The 14,662-nt window shown below is 47.0% G+C and overlaps 1 long non-coding RNA gene across 1 annotated transcript; it reads left to right on the forward strand.

Annotated features, from left to right (window-relative positions):
- The first annotated feature begins 5,089 nt into the window (after positions 1-5,089).
- Positions 5,090-8,613, forward strand: LOC123614303 (uncharacterized). The gene is made up of 3 exons (XR_006721666.2): positions 5,090-5,425; positions 5,926-6,003; positions 7,612-8,613. It is a non-coding gene; the product is annotated as an uncharacterized LOC123614303 (long non-coding RNA).
- Positions 8,614-14,662: the final 6,049 nt, after the last annotated feature.

The raw sequence follows: 14,662 nt of genomic DNA on the forward strand, positions 1-14,662 counted from the left end.
CGCAGGTAAACCTGATGGATGCTGAGGTCCCACCGAAGGGATCCAATCCAACCTAACATCATTGTAGTCACTTATTTGTGCCTATATTAAAATGTTTCATTATGAAATTTTTCAAAAATACACAATATAGACAGACAAGTAAGATGAAAACTCAGGCTTCAACCATCACTTAGCTCCAACAATTTTAACTCTGCCCCCTGCTACTCCCTGACACTCTGAATCCCAGATGTCATGTTGTTTCACCCATAAATGCTTGTGTGTACGTCTGTAGTTGGTGAGGACGTTTTAGAAATATACCTGCCATGCCATTATTCACCCTAACAAAATTAACAGCTATTCCTTAATATTAGGTTAGTTCTCAAGGATGTTTCTTTAGGACTTTTTCTTCCTTCCTTCCTTCCTTCCTTCCTTCCTTCCTTCCTTCCTTCCTTCCTTCTTCTTTCCCTTTGTTTCTTTTTTTTCTTTTTTAATTGAAGTATAGTCAGTTTACAATGTTGCATCAATTTCTGGTGTACAGCATAATGTTTTGGTCATCCATGTACACAAATAGATTCTTTTACATATTCTTTTCCATTATAGGTTACTACCAGATACTGCATATAGTTCCCTGAGTTATACAGTAGAACCTTGTTGTTTATTTATTTTATATATAGTAGTTAGTATCTGGAAATCCTGAACTCCCAATTTATCCCTTCCCACCCACTTCCCTCCTCGTGACCATAAGTTTATTTTCTGTGTCTGTGAGTCTGTTTCTGTTTTGTAAATAAGTTCATTTGTGTCTTATGGCTTTTTTTTCCAAATCAGGATCCAAACAAGGCTCACACATTTCTTTTGATGGTTCCTTCTGTTCTGTAAGTTTCCACTCCTTTTTTTCATTTTTGTTTCCATGCTATTGGTTTTTTTGAAGACACCAGGTCATTTATCTTGTAGGACATCCCACATTCTGAACTGGGCTGCTTGCTTCTTTGTCGTGTTGCTTCATTTGTTTTTCAGTCCCCTATATTCCCTGTAAACTGGTAAGAGATCTAGAGGCTTGATTAATTTCAGATAAAAAATTTTTTAAGGCAAGAATGTGTCCAAATTCATGCTGTGTATTTTACATTGTGTCACCTTAGGGAGCATATCGGTCTGGTCATCCCAGTTCTAAGTGAGAGGGCTCTGGTGGTTAAGTAAGGGGGTCACCTTGACAAGAAGCAGAGGAGATAGGATTTGGACCTTCTCAGTGTGACTCCAGAATCTGCACTTTTAGCTACATCCCAATCCTGCAGGAAAAATAAGTGCTCTATGTTCATAAATTTTTCCTCTGTTTCTGGACTCCCTGCACCCACCACTCAGCCTTCCCCAGTACTGAGGACAAGCACCACTAGTTGTAGGTCAGATTGCATAGTTTAAATTGGGGAGGAAGACAGGTTCAGTGTTTTCAAACAACAGGAGGTCCAGGTGTGGCTCAGGGGCTGTTTCTGTCCTCTGGGTTGTGGGGAGAGGTGTAAAAGATGGTGAGGGCATGGGGACCGGGTAAACCCTGACAGGAGTTCTCCTTGCCACTGCATTTCTCTCCAGCCTTAAAACCTCCGGGCTCTGTCTGCCAGTGCCTCAGACCCCATGGTGCCAAAGGTCAAAAGGACTCAAAATGACAATGAAAGAGTGTGATCACCTTTGCAGCCTTTAGCATGAATTTCCCATTTCCTTATTTTGCCTTCTTTTCCCGCCCTCTTCTGCCATGATTTTCCTCTCGTGGTGAGATGGGGTTTCCACTGGCTTCATCTGTCTTGTCCTTCCCTCTGAAATCACACTGCCAAAGGCAGTCCAGGTAGCAAGAGAAAGGTGGGGTGCCCTCTGAAGTCTCCAAAAGTCCTAAACCCGAGGATCTACCTCCACGCTGCAGGTAGGGAGAGACCCCCATGAGAGACTCCTAGCCAGATCCTGGGCACGGGGACCCCAGGGAGCTGAGGGGCGGAGAAGACTAGTGAGGAAGAGGCCATCTGATAGGAAACAGAGCGCTCCCTCCCAGCTGGCTCTGGTCCTGTGTGTGTTTCTCCTCAATTCCAAGGTTGTGTCCTTCTGGCCAAGTGTGAGCCGTGCGACAGGCCTCCTGGGGGCTGTGGATGTGTTCGTTCTCGCCTTTTGCAGTGGTTATAACCTTTTGTGAGCGCCTCCCTTTCGTTTACAAAGAATTGTTGTAGAGATTCTAACAGTTTGCAAGGCCATGGACCCTCCTGATGACTTTAAGTTGGGCATCACTTTCTTCAGGACCCAGTGACTCTTCTTCCCAACAACGTGGGAAGTTCCATTTGCTTTTGTTTGTGGTCAGTGCCCTGAGGGAAAGGGTCAGCTGGCTGTTCGAAGTGGGACAGAATTTCTGGTGAGGTCTACCTTCCCGTTCTGGCTAATGAGAGTGTTGGTACCGGCCGGTGGGGCATCCTTGGGACAGACTCCTTGTTGTTATTATTGCTCTTGATGTGGTTTGTGGTTTTGCCTTTTTTAGTTAAAAATCATATTTTCTCCAAACAGGAGTCAGATGTACTTATTTTGAGAATATGAGGAAAATGGAGAAATGCATAAAGAAAAGAAAGCTTCTCCAGTCTCCTCCCACCTCGAGCCACAGCGAGAACTTGGTGGGTTTATTTCTTGCCTCCTGTGCCTCCCAGGTCCCCGCCCCACGCCCCTCTGTGCCCAAAGCTCATCAGCAGTCCCCGTGTCCTCTCACAGGGCAGGGTATGGCCACGCAGGAGGCCTGGCAGAAGGAAGGACATTGCAATTGGGGAACGATACGTATTCCCTAGCTTCCTCCCTGCAAGGTCACCTCTGTTGAAGGTCACTGTTCCTTTCAAGACCCAGGAGCCTAACAAGACACCCTCTCTCGCCGGGCTCTGTTAACTGTCCCCACTGTCCTTCCTTTGGACCCAGGGAGGTGAGGCTCCAGCTACAGCACCGCTGGTTGTGTCCCCCGCCCTCCGCCCACACTTTGGTAAGTAATCCCTCCCCAGGTTATCCTGTTTTGAAGATGCCATCTGTTTTCTATTGGGAACTGAATTGACTCACCTTCTGACTCATTGGTATTTCAAGATCTTTCCCCTGAAACTCCCATTGGCATGATATTTTCTGAGGTTTCCAAAGCCATGGATGAATTAGGGCCTGGAGTAAACTCAGGGGTCCTGGGGAAAGAAGGCATTTAATTTCCTGACTCTTCCTTGGTACCAGCCTATAGGCACTGAGGTGCTGCATGGAGGCAGAAATGGGGGTAAGAATGCTGAATAAAAGAATTCCGGTCACATACTAATTTTGGTTCACAAATTCCAAATTCAGTCATCCTTAATGATTCGCTTAATAAGTTACTAGTAAGAAGCTGTTAGTTCTCCATAATGACAGCTGGAGGATTGTGTGGCATTCGCTCTGAAAAGAAAAAAGGACTCATGCGATTGAAAAGCAATTTGCATCTCTCAGGAGAATACTTGCACTGCCAGTGGCCTTCGAGCCCACTTTGAAATGGGCTATGTTAGAATTACTGTACGGTAAAAATTTATAAAGCTGCCCTGCCCTAGAGAATTTGGACACTGGGATAGAAAGGACCACCCAACCAAATCATACTTTTTCCCAGTGGGAAGCAGCCCTTCAAATGACAAAAGTCCTTCTTAAGCATTGGCTTTGGCATCTGGGACAACTTTTCTAGAAAAAACTGGCTGCGTGAGTCACAAACACTTGGGGAAATCTGTTTACAAGGAGGTTCTAAGAATTGTTGAGCACTGAGTAGCTCCCCTGCTCCCTACATTTTTAACCACAGCTAATCCCCTCCTGGTAAGGAATGGTGGAGCCTTCAAGCCAATGGTTTTAGACCCTCTTGCTTCACTGTTCTCTGATCCTCTCCACCCTCTTGTCCTGGGAATCTCCCCAGCAGCTGCCCTGTTCTGTCCTCTCTCTCACATCTAATTCTACACCATCCTCTGGACTTAGGGACCCTCTTGGGCTTCCCTAACTTTGATCATCTCATGTGATCCTTTGTGACTTGCACCCACTCCCCTGTTCTTCTCACACCTGTCCATTTCAGGTAACCACTCACCTGACCCACCTTCAGTCCCATGTCCAGCTCCAGTGGACCAAAGGGGAGGTAGGATGCAGGAAAATGAAATCCTTGAGGCTCTTGAAGCTAAGTACCACTGCTCCCTGGCTGCCAAGGTTAAGCGTCGTATATGCTTAGGAACTCGTCTGTGTTCAGCCATGTAATATGGATCTGTACTTCCCAGGAACTGAGAACGTGTGGGTATAGAGGGTTGACAGTCGGCTGGTTAAATACTGAATTATTTCCATAGCATCTGGTAGAGCGATTGTCTCATCACCCTGACCACCTCGACCCCTTCCCTAGACTTCCTTGGACCTTCTCCTAAACCTGCAGCTTTAGGGCCAATGCCTGGCCAACTAGGGATGGGAGTCGGGGTAGAGTCCTGGTTGGGGCCTCTGGCCAGCATCCATTCTGACTGGTTGATATCTGAGCCACACTAGTTGTTATAGATCCCAAATGTTAACCCTTTGCAAGTGAGCCATGGTCTTAGAGACTTCCATACAAAAGCAAAAAAAAAATGAAAAAGAAAAAAGTCAGACCAGCGGCGGCTGTGCCTGATACTCCCAGCCGGCAGCCTCTTCTCTTCAAAGGCTGCCCCAGAGGCGTAAGGTCTGTTTGCAACAAGCAGATGATTTACTAAATACTGCTTTCTGCCAAATCCCCAGAGGCTCTTGAATGTTGGGTGCTAATAAAACTCAAGTTATTATTAGGCATGTGGTCTATGTAGGTCATTGCCAAGTGCTAGCAGAGAAAAGCAAAGAAGCTAACCCCAAATAGAACGTGGATGAAGGATTGCAACCCCTTCTCCAAAGAGGAAACATGCCTGAACTCTCCATTTTCTCCAGAAGGACTTGGCTTCCTCACCTATAAAATGAGTCTTATTAATGACCGCCTTCACCAGTGTCTCAGGATTTTAGACAAGAAATAGATCTCCTTAGAAAAAAGTGGGGGCCCCCAGGGAATAGTTTTGGGAGATTCAGCCTCATCCCGTAGCTTCAAATTTTCTGTTACTGCCACATTGCAGGGTTTGGCTCCTGTTTTACCTGGCAGCTCCAAAGAGGAGTGTGGCCATCAGCCGGGGCAGGAAACAGCTCCAGGAACTCAAGGTCTTGACTGAAGGAAACAGCAGATGTGTGGGTCGGATTCTGCTTGAACTCAGGCTTTTTTCAGATGCTCACAGGAAGATGACTTGTGTCAAGCTTTCAAGCGTTTGGACAAAGTTCAGGATTGTTCTTTAGAGAGACCTCTTCCTGAGCAATAAGGAACACACGCATTTCCTAAGCATCCTGTCGGGCGGGGATGTTCCCCCTTTACCAAGGCTCTCTGAGCTGGGAGGGCATCCGTGCAGGCAGGAGAGACAGCTAGCAGGTAGGGGCTATGAGTCTGGGGGAGGGTGGTGGGATGGGAGGTGTCTCGGGGTATTGCTGGAACCTAGACTCAGTAGGAGATTCCCGGGGAAGAAAGAAGAGGTCGACAGTCAAGAGCACGGTGTATCTGCCTGTGCTGATATGACTCCTTCCTGACGGGAGGTTTCCAGGCTGAGTCATCCGGTCTCAACCTGGCAAAGAATGGGACACCATCAGGAGAAAGAACAGGAAGAACCAAATTCAGGCCAAGCTGGAGGAAGGGGGCAGGGTCACGGGATTTCTGGGACAGTGGAGCCCAAACTGAGCCCTGAGCATGCTCCTTTTTTTTTTTTTAAGAGAAATTTAAACTCAGCGAATGTACACGTCCTCCCGTTTTACAGAACATTTGAGGTGAACCCACACCTTTAGCTTTATTTATGAACCAAATAAGCACTTGGAGCACTTGTTCGGTGCCAGACACTCTTCCAGAGTTTGACAAGTTTTAACTCATTTGGTCTCCAGGACGATCAGAGGTCCTACGATTATTCCCATTTTATGGAGAGGAAGTCGAAGCAGAAAGGGTTAAGTGATCTGCCCAAGGTAAGGAGGATCGGGGACTGGACCCCAGGAAGCCTGGCTTCCAAGGCTGTGCTTTCAAACCTTGAATTTTTTTTTTAATGAACTATTTTTTTTAGAATAGTTTTCACTTTACAGAAAAGTTTAAAGGATAGTACCCAGGGTTCCAATGCAGTTTGTACCCAGTTTCCTCTACTATGAACATCTTACTAGGATGGTACATTTGTTACCATTAATGAACTAGTATTGATCATTATTATTAATGGAAAACCACAGTTTATTTGGATTTCCTTAATTTTTACTGAATGTCTTATTCTATCCCAGGACCCTATCCAGGATATTGCATTTTTCACATCTCCTTAGGCACCTTTTGGCTGTGGCAGTTGCTCCGACCTGATGGATTTGAGTAGTGCTGTTCAGGTGTTTGGGGATGTGACTGATGACTTTTCTCGTCATTTGACTGGGGTCCAACCCCTGACTTTTGATAGTTACAGTGACCTCTTGCAAGACAGGTGCCAACCTAACAGGGACAGCTATCATTATTTGGCAGAATTCCACATTCAGGCTTTTTCTCCTTATACATCTATTGGTTTTCAGAAGCAAGAGGAGACTTCTGTTTTGTAGTTGCGCTGAGTCACCTCATTCCACGTAAAAAGAGTCATCTTACCCCAGACTCTCCTGCTGGGGTGAAGCCCTTGATCTACGCTTGTCTCCATCTTCCAGGGTTGTAGGGTACATTTGGTTCCTTCAGCCCTCCAGCCGGGCCCTGTTCATCTCCATTAAGACTCAGACTCTGGCGCAGAGACGTATAAAGGGCACAGTCGGGGACTTGGTCCTGTAGAAGCTCCCCACTCCCCACCGTCCTTGGACGCTGCCCTGGCAGGCAGACCTTCCTGCCCCCAGCCCCGCATCCCAGGCAACAGACCACACCGTCCGATGATTCTGGCAGTCCAGACTGGGGACACGTCCATTTGATCTTCCCGGGGAGAGCTCATAAAGATCTTTACGTGTGAAAGAAGTGCTTGAGATATGGTCTCGAGATGATAAAAATACACACAACCTTTGAAAACCACGGCAACACGAGAGGCAGGAGTGTTGCAAATGCAAGTGCCTTTAAAGCATGGCAGTGGGCTTGCAGCTGCGGAAAGTTTATTAGGAAAACGTGAGCAAATAGACTCCCGCCTTCCTACTCACCTGTATCCCGTCCCAGCTCAGAGCCCCACCAAGCTCCAAGCCCAAATCCCAGTAAATGTTGTCTGTGTGAACCAAGGAGTTCAGAGTAGGTGTTTCCCAGCTGCCTCCAACAGGTCACAGCCTGTGTTTCCAGTCTCTTTCCCTCCTCGCCTTCAGCCTGAGCAGTCAGATAGCTAACAGCCTCCTGGCTCATCTCACCTTCCCAGGGGTCCTTGTGCCAGGTTGAACTATTGGCCTCATTTCCTCATCTTCTGCAGCATCCACACCCTTTGCCGTGTGACTTCGTAGAGTCCACCTACACCCCCATTCCCAGTCTTGGGAGGGAAACACTTTCTTGCCCCATGACTTTGGGCTCATCTCGGGGATATTAGCAGATGTGACGCATCCAGAGGTTTGAAATGTGCTTGTGTGATTGGGTGTGTCCTCTCCCATCACCAGGAGAAGAACATGCCCCAGCTAGCTTGCTGGTCCCGGGAGGATGAGAGGCATGCAGAACAGATTCGGACCCAAATGGCAGCCTGGAGCCTAACCCAGCTGATCCCAGCCGAGATCAGCCAAAACCCAGCTGATCTGTGAGTGAGAAACAATGCTTGGTGGTATGCTACTGAGCTGTAAGGTCACTTGGTACCAGCGACAGTAGATGGATACACAACTCCACCTTCAGTCCCTCTTGGAAACCTATACAGGAGGAAGGTTTCCAGGAAGAGGAGGCTTCACGCGAAGTCCTGTCCCAGGAGGCCATTCCTTCCTTACACGCGCCTCACTGATGATGTCACAGTAACTGTGACTCAGCTCTCCCAGAAAGCCCTGGTGTGTTAATAACGACAGTGATTAGCATTCACTTGGGGTTTTATAAGCAAGGGTAGCTACAGCACACAACTATCTTTGCAAGGCGGAGAGGCCAGGATCATCACATTCATTTTGCAAAGAGAAAATGAAAAACTCAGACGACGTGGCTGACTCAGCAGGACTGGACCAGGAGGTAGCCGTCCGAAGGGAAAAATGAACTAAGGAGTTCCTTACACCCAGGGGGATGTCACGTGTGTGTGTACGCACATGTGTGTTTTCCTTTTTCTAACCTTTTCATTATAAAAGAGATACACTCCAACTGTAGAGAAATAGGAAAATGCGGAAAGTATTTTAAAAAAAAAGTTTCCATTCCATCTAGTAGTATTTTGACTTGTTTCTCAGTGTTATTTTTATGCATGTCTAAATAGTCTATATTTTTGTACATACATATAAGAACTGTATATATTAGAACATACTGTATATATAAGAACATTTCCCATGGCATTTAAAATTCTTTAAATACAGTTTTTAATGCATAGTACTATGTTTTATGCGCTTATTCTAATCTGTTTAAACATTCTCTATTATTGTAAAGATAGCCTGTTTTAAAATTTTTTGCCATTAAAAACAATGTCTTGGTGAAATCTTTGTTGGTACAGGAGATAATTTATGCGTTTAGTGCACAGCACATGGTATGCACTTAATACGTGGCAGCTAGTATCAGGATTTGTCTAAATCCTGAAAATTCCCTTAGAATAAACCTCCAGATGCACTTCTGGGTTAAGGAGTGTTAACACTTGGTTTTTGATGCTCATCGTCAAATCGCTCTCCAGAAGGGATGTCTCGTTTCTAACACTAACAATGTACTGCAGGTGCCCGTCTCACAGCCTCCTCACTAGCCCACAGTATCTTCTTGAAAACAAAGCAGTGCTAATTTGACAGGTGAAAAATAGTAGTTCATTGTCACATTTTTAATTGCTAGTGAGGCTAAAAATGCCCGCATAATTATTAGCCATCAGTCACAGGAGGACTGGGGCAGGGGAGCATTTGGATCAGGGCCTGGCATAATAAATAGTTCTGAATGAACGAATTACCAAAGGTGGGCCACGCTGTGCGTAGGAGCAGAACTGCTAAGACTGTGTGCTAAGGACTGAGGTTGTTAGAGCATTGACTGTGTGGACAGGAATTTATTCCTATTTCTTCACTGATCAATTGAAAGCACTCTCAGATGGACAAAATACTGGGATAGAAGTGAGGATTCCAGGGAGCAGGGATGGGAGGGAGGGTATAGCTCAGTGGTAGAGTGCATGCTTAGCATGCAGGAGGTCCTGGGTTCCCAGAACCTCCATTAAATAAATAAAGAAACCTAATTACCTCCCCACCTCCAAAAAGAGAAGTGAGGTTTGCAAGTGTCTACTGGGGTGATAGTACTGAGAATGGGTTGCTGGGCTTTGGAACTAGCCAACCAGCCAGCAAGAAATCTGATCAGAAAAAGGAGCTGGGAACACAGCCTCCGGCCAGTAACTTGGGGACTGGGGTTGCCAGTGGAGCCCTCACTCCTCCAGACTCCCTTCTGCACCCCAAGCACATACTTGTAGTCATGGAGTGTACATGGACTCTGCAGACTCTCAGGGGGAAGTCAGGGCTGTGAACTCACTTTCCCATCCGACTCTGTCATAATTTGACTCAGCCACCAGACTGGCTGCAGTGGATGATCCCCGCCCCACTCCTATGTGTTTCTGCTCCTCCAGGCCTGGCTGAGACCTCCTCCTCCCTTCCCTAGGCAAGGGGCCCCACCCCAACCTGGAGGGCCCTTGGAGTACTTATCACCCTGCACTTTTCATTCACCAGTCAGACTCCTGTCCTTGATACAAACTACCCGAGGGTGGAGATAGGGTTTTATTATCTTAGTATCTTCAGCAGCGAAGAGTGTGGGAATGAATGCATGCATGCATGAATGAAATCTCCAGGAACATCAAGAATGAACTAGGGCCTTGGAACCTGGTTGGGAGAGTTCATCCTTTATTAATATGTTTCATGGGGAAGTTATAACTTGGATATTAGGCTCCGTGGTGAGTTGAGTTTGGGGCAGAGACTACATCCCACATACCTGTGCCCTGAAGTTTTCTGGTTTTGCTGATTTGACTTTACACTGAAAGCCAAGTCTCAGCAAAAGCAGGAGTTTATTATTGTTTTTTTAAACCATCCGCCCAGCTTTCTTCTAAAGCAGTGGTTCTTAAACTTTACTGAGTATTAGAATCATCTGGAGTGCTTGTTACCATTCAGAGACCGCATTTCTGATTTAGCATCTCCAACAAGTTGATGCTGACGCTGCTGGTCCAGGGGCCACACTTTGAGAACCACTGGTTGAAATGTTTTCATCTGGCCCCAGACAAGGTGCCAAGAGACCTTCTCCCAAGTTCAAGGAACTGGGTGTATAAAACATTTGGCCCCGTGCCAGGGCTCAGCTCTGCTCATCCCCACGACAGTTTGGACCATCTTTTCTTGGCAGTCTGCATAGGCAGACGGTACCATCCCAGCCTGTGTTCAAAGGCCACCAGGGCCTAAAAATTATTGCTATAGGGTCTGAAACCTCATCAGGACACCTACTAGGTTTCTGGAAAAGCACATGAAGCTTCAGGAATTGGAATCTTACAATCCTGGGAAAACCCCAAGCTCCAGGAGCCAACCTTTGTACAGCAGGCAGCAGCCACATGCCTCACCTGCCCCCTTCCAGAGGCCAAAGCCCCTCAAGAGGGGGCACCTGGCCATCACCTGTGAGGGTCTCTGTGTCCTCTCCACTACTCCCAGTCCGAGCCTAAGCCCACATCCTCTTTCTTTGTTGAGCTCCACAGGAGAAGGTGAGGACCGGGGCTAAGATTTGCTTTCCGGCAGCTTCCCCGTCAGCATTCAAATAAAATCCAAGCTCCTGACCACAGACTGAGCCTGCCTGGTGCTTGGATCTCATCTCCCTTCTCTCCATCTTGTTGGGTCCACTCCGACACGCTGGCCTCCCTGCCGTCCCTCAGACACCAAGCTCGTTCCCAGCTTAGAGCTCTACCTTCAGAGCTGGGGCTCCAGATGGGACAGGAGACTGGCTGTTCAGGTATCCCCTTGTCCAGAAAGAGCTCCCTGTTCACCCTCCATAAAGCAGCCCCTCCTCCCGCCTGGTCCTCTGTCCCAGTCCTCAGAACACCTGTCATCATCTGACACCCCCTTCAGAACAGAAGACCCACGAAGGCCAGAACCTTGTCCACCTTTCCCAGCTGTGTCCCCAGCCCCTGAAATAGGCCCAGAACACTGCCCACACTTCATAAGGATTTAAGGAATGAATCTGTGGCCTCCACCAAGCAGATGAGGGAAGGCAAGTGCTGGAATCCTCAAACAGCATATCCTAGATCTGGGCGCTAAAATCCAGAATCTGGCTCTGGGTTCACTTCCTGTTATCAGCTGGTGCTGATGGGAAGGACCGGGGCCACCAAAGAGGTTTCTGTCACCACCCATGTTGCTCTGGACCAGCCCCCCAACCTGGGTCGTGTGGCCTGCCTCACCTGCCAAACTGTTGGCTAACCTTTGTGGCACTGGCCCTCAAGTCTGTGCCAAGGCCCAAATAAGGTGACTGCTGGGAAAGGGCTACACCAGGAAAAAGGTGCTGACATATCAAGGTCTGGGGCTGGATGCACTTCTCTAGGGCTTTAAAATCTACACGTGGCAATTCTTTTTTTAAAAATTTATTAATTTTTATTTATTTAAATTTTGTTGGGGGAGGTAATTAGGTTTATTTATTTTATTTTTTTAACAGAGGTACTGAGGATTGAACCCAGGACCTCATGCGTGCTAAGCACACACTCTACCACTGAGCTCTACCCTCTCCACTGCAAGTCATTTTAGATGAGCTTTTTATGTTTGTTGTTTAAAAAAAAAAAAGCATTGTTTAATTTCTTCATAAGCATAAGGCAAGCCCATCACAGTCTAAAATTCTAAGGAATCGCATTTGAATGAGGAATTCTGGAATCTGAGGTCCCGCTAAGGGATCCTTACCTTGGTCATTGTTCTGCATCCGTTTTCCTGCCCGTGAACACTTGTGCCTGCTGTCCTCTCCGGGCGGGTGGGCCTTTCTGCTGGCATCAGGGAGTGAGTATGAGTTAAAGAACAGTTTGGGTCCACAGTCCAAGCCCTACGAACCATGAACGGAGGATCTTGAAAAGCAATTTTAGTTGACATCAGATAAATGGCTCAAATGGAGAGATCTGAATCTCCCATGTGGCCTAAAACCGAGCCCTCCTCTGTAGGTATCCAGCCGTCCATTCTCACCTGGGGAGGGAATTAAAGGTGTGAAGTCCTTCAGGTGAAGCCTTTGTGGGTAGGGTTACCAGATAACACTGGAGAAGAAAAATGCAGAATGCCCAGTTTCATTTGAATTTCAGATAAATAACCAAGTGGTTTTTTTTTCCATTATATGTTATTAAAAGAAATTCAATAGAGTTCCCTGTGTTATATAGTAGGTCCTTGCTGTTTATTTATTTTACATATAGTAACATGTGTATGTTAATCCCCAGCCCCTAATTTATCCCTCCCCGCCCTTTCCCCTTTGGTAACTATAGTTTGTTTTCTCTGTCCATGAGTCTGTAAAAATTAACAAATAATGTTTAATAGAATTATCTCTCAGGAGATATTTGGGACATACTTATACTTTAAAAAGTGTTCATCATTTATCTAGGTGTCCTATATTTTATCTAGCAGGGTCTGTTTTGATCTTCAAGTCTTGGGTCCTAGGAACAGAGGAACAGGAATGCTTGGACTTTTCCTATCCCGTGTTACCCTACAAGTGAGAAAGTTTTGCTCTTCGTCTCCACTCATTCCAGTCCCTTTTCCCTCTCTCCTGTTCCTGGCTGGTGGGTCACGGGCAATAGATGGACATGACCTTGGGTAACCCTGCCTGAGCTGCTGCTGAAACACCGCCCACGCGGCCACACTCCTTGGAACTGGTGGGGCACTTACCAAAGCGGAGATGTGGAAAAAATGTTCCAGCCCTAAAACAAACGAGGGCAGGGATGTTTTATAGCCGTTAGGAGCATTTGATTCTTAGATAAAGGGCCTAGGAGACCCAGAACACTTCCCTAAATGCAAACTCCTGTGTCAGCTTTCTGTACTGTGGTGTTGCTAAATGCCACTTTTATTACTAATAATACCTTGCACTCACGTTGTGCTTTTCATCTCAGTGCTGTATTCACATTGAACAGCACAGCCCTGTAGCCTCTGGATTACATCATTCTACAGAGAGCTTCTTTGAGATGAGAGTGTTGGCCCCTCATGGAACAGACCTGGACAGAAGTGAGGAATAGTTGGGTCCAAACCTGAGCTAGCTGGGTGATGGATATTAGGTATATATTCCCCATCCCACCATGTTACCCTGTTAACCTCTCAAGTCCAAGATCAGGGCTACCTCCTAATTTTTTCTAAAGCCCCAGCAGTGAGCCTGATGACTGGAACGTAGCAGGTGCTCGGCAAATGTTTGCTAAATGACTGAATGAGTGACGAACAAGTAAATGAGCCTGAAAGTCAACTTTGGTTTCCTTCCTTTGCTTTATTGTCTTGTGTGTAGGGTGTGTAGCAGTGGCTGCCAGTCCATTGTCACTATCTCCTCAGATTGTTTAGCATTTCTGAGCACAATCTCTCCCAGTGCTTCCACTCCCAGTAGCTCCTGCGTCTGTGTCAGAGGAGGGCCCACAGGCTTCTGGAACAGCTGTGGCTGCATTCCCTGTATGTCCTGCCCCTGCAGCCCTTATCCAATCATGGAGGGGTGAAGGGCTATAAACTCCCCCACTACTTCATCCGTGATGGGGACACTTAGGTGTCTCCTACACTGTGCCCCTGTGGGATTGGGCCAACACTACCCTCCCAGGGACATGGCTTCACATCATACACTTGTTCGTCCTCCTTCCCTTCCCAGCCCTGGCTCCCCACCCTACGAAACCCTTAGAACACTGGGAACACTTCCTAATAAGCCACTTTCACTAGAATCTTCTCTCAGGGTCTGCTTCTGGGGAGCCCAGCTCATCAAAAGTCAGTGATGCTGACTCTTTTTCTTGAACCAGGAAGGACCCTCTAGGAGCAAACAGCCAGAGCAACCACAACCACCAATCTTACTACTGGGTGAGGAACAAAAGAGGAGGAATAGTTGGGACTTTACATCCATGGGGGCTGGAATCAAGAATTCCAGCTTGGAATTTTCTTAAGCAAAGATAGCACTACTCTGGGTCGCTCGAGAGTAAGCTTCAAATTCTGCTGCACACAAGCATGCAGCTCTTCTTACAGGCTCCCCACCTGGGCCCTATCCTTAGCCAAACCCCTGCAGGAGCCAGAAGTTAAGACCAGTGCTTGCCAAATGGTCGAGGCAGCACCCTGTGATGGGAGGTCAGGCAGGACCTAGATCAGAGAGCGTTTCTTTGCCTCCTTCCATTTGAACCAAGGGAGACTGGAAGCAAAATGGTGGGGGCAGGGAGGCTGAGTCACTGTGATGGGTCAGTGGCCACGTTTCCGCAAAAAGACTTTTAAAGAGTCATTTCTGCATTCTCCAGGGCTTTCTGGTCCCAAGACTTCTCATGTGTCAAGATCAAGTTCAGATGTTTGGAGGGGCTGTTCCTCTATCCACCCAAGGGTTTCAGGCAGACAGGATGGGATGGTGTTGAATAACTTT

The sequence above is a fragment of the Camelus bactrianus genome, chromosome 17, assembly GCF_048773025.1.
Source record: "Camelus bactrianus isolate YW-2024 breed Bactrian camel chromosome 17, ASM4877302v1, whole genome shotgun sequence".
NCBI classification, from domain to species: Eukaryota; Metazoa; Chordata; class Mammalia; order Artiodactyla; family Camelidae; genus Camelus; species Camelus bactrianus.